The sequence below is a fragment of the Pseudophryne corroboree genome, chromosome 6, assembly GCF_028390025.1.
Source record: "Pseudophryne corroboree isolate aPseCor3 chromosome 6, aPseCor3.hap2, whole genome shotgun sequence".
Lineage (NCBI taxonomy): Eukaryota > Metazoa > Chordata > Amphibia > Anura > Myobatrachidae > Pseudophryne > Pseudophryne corroboree.
In genome coordinates, this window is record NC_086449.1 from 740,707,424 (window position 1) to 740,709,998 (window position 2,575).

The window sequence follows — 2,575 nt, forward strand, 5'->3', positions numbered from 1 at the left end:
CCCCACGCAAGCTACGAGCTCCGTACCTAGGGACCAACCCCCCGTGACCAAAACCACAGCCGTTCCTCTTGCCATAGGATGCGAAGCCGCCCAAAAATTTTTATTTAAAAAAAAAAATGGCCGTGGACCTTTGATAAGTCAATTGTAATTAGGCCCCCTCGGAGGAAAATGTAAAAATTTGCTTCACACCCTCAATTCCTGAACGCTATCCGTTCAAAAACTGACCGGTAAACATAGTTTTTGGGTTCGCGCAACAGGCGCAACTAAGACCTTACAAGCATACACAAAACTTATACAACGCAGATTCCCAGTGGCCCAGCACCCGAATCGCAGCTGCTGCAGTCCGCGCAGCTGCCCCAATCCGCAAGGAATGGGTTCCAGAGCCCTGAAGCTGCATCCAAACCCCATTAGAAAAAAGGGGGCGCTACCAACCCACCAGCATCAGTCAACTAGCAGAAAACTGAATAACCTAGGAGGGGACTTCCCACCCCTCCTAAAGCAAAACCCACATTGTGCAGGACTCATCACCCCTTACTCCAGCAGAGCAATGGACGAAACCGCGCGGGAACGTCCGTAGTCCACCCGCAGGGAGAGGACGCTCGCCGACCTACCAAAAGGGGGTGCCCCACAATGACCACTTATGCACACCCTTGACCACTGGCTGGTAGCGACCTTCCGCCAAACCGCAATACTCCGCACACACTCAACGGCCCGCACCTGAATCGCTTCTGCTGAAGCAAACCGCCGCCGCAGCATGCGTAACTGCCCCCAACAGCAAGGAATGGGTAACATAGCCCGAAAAACGCATCCAACGTACACCAGCCGAACACCACGCAGACACCCATCACCGGAATTGCTGACGCTGCCAAACCTGCCACCGCAGCATGCGCAGCCGCGTTAATCCACAATGAATAGGTACCCCAGTCGTAAAACACAAAACAAAGCAAATCCCCAGTGGCCCAGCATCTGAAAACGCTGCCGCCGAAGAACCTGCCACTCACAGTATACGCATATGCCCCCATCCGCAAGGAATGGGTACCCCAGCCCTAAAACACCATACACTGCACCGACCCCGCGGCACAGCACCTGAAGTGCCGCCGCTGAAGAACGTGCCACCGCAGCACCCGCAACGGCCCCCAATCCACAAGGAATGGGTAACAGAGCCTGAAAACCGTATCCAAACGTACCGCCACCGCAGCAAGCGTAGTCGCCCCAATCCGCAAGGAAATGGGTACCCTGGACCCCCGCACTGCAAGCTCCCGGCAACCACCATAGCCGTAACGCTACAGAAACTGAAAAACCAGCGAAGAGGATCCAGGAGGGTACACAAAAGAAAATGGCCATCCCCCAAAGGCCGCACCGGACACATCCACGCCAAAGGCAATGTGTCACCATCCGTAAGCGCCTGCACTCTAAAAGGGGGAAACTAATGACCCCGGCCATCCCAAGCCCTTGCAGAACCCGCAAGTCTGCACAGGAAAAATGGAACGCCCCTGATTGGCGTGGCATCCATGCGCAGGGGCCATGCAAATCCTCTCTGTATCGACCCACACACAGTACCCGTGCTGCCGAACCGACCACCATCTAGGTGCCCCGCCATAAAACACCACTGACAGGCAAACCGGAGTACAAAGACGACCAGTCACCGGCCACCAACCCACTGACCCGGAACGCCCGATGAAAAAAAAACCAGCGCAAAAGCTATCCCGAACAGCGCAACCTCACTAACCAGACTACGCCCTGCCTGGCCGGCCCCAAACGGGGCCACCAAACTTCATCTAAGGATACCGAAATTGACGTGCCCACGCAAAAGCTGCAGCCATAGGATGCCCCGACGCCCATCCCATAAAGGCCATGGATAGCACAAAAGACCTGATAGAGCAGCCAGCCGCAGTAGTACGGGGCTAAAAGAAGTGCCCGCAAGGGCAAACGCCCCGGCTGCCCCGGACCTGCCGTCCCGGGAAAAACCTCACAGACCAAGGCCCTCAAAGCACCTAAGGCGACCCCATAAAAACCACTGCGTGCAGAATTAAACCAACAGGTGAGCAGAACAACCGACGCGGAAAAGACCCAGAAATCGAAAAAACAGATACCAGGGGTTAGGGAAGAAGGTTAAAAGCGGACGCGACGTCCAGCTCCAATCAGCAGGAAACATGACCGCAAAGTCACCCAAACGCAGGGACTAGTCAAAAGACAGAAAAACGCACCCTGCAGGAAGCATCCGGAAAAGCAGTAGGAAACAAAACCCCATGTGGGTGAGACAAAGGTGACAGAAATGGGCACCCACCCGGGAACCTACCGGCAACAGCGGAAGGGCCTTCCGTGCAACCTACCCTGGTCCCTGAAGGAGCGGAAAGTGCTCTGCACGCGACCGGGGTGCATACCCAACTGTGTGACCGCCCCGCAGAGAGTCGAACACGATAATGTACCCCCACCCTGCGCCGACCATAATCCGAGGCCACTAACCCTCAGCCCCCCAGGGCGGGGGCCCGTGACAATAGAACTGTCCATGGTCTGAGCACCAGCATGGCAGGCAGAAACCCTGATAGTAAGAGGCCCATGCGTCCCCAACCGA

General features: G+C 56.1%; 1 non-coding gene across 1 annotated transcript; it reads right to left on the reverse strand.

The window, feature by feature from the left end:
• Window positions 1-1,478: 1,478 nt before the first annotated feature.
• Window positions 1,479-1,581, reverse strand: LOC134938824 (U6 spliceosomal RNA). The gene has a single exon (XR_010181280.1). It is a non-coding gene; the product is annotated as a U6 spliceosomal RNA (small nuclear RNA).
• Between the last annotated feature and the right edge of the window lie 994 nt (window positions 1,582-2,575).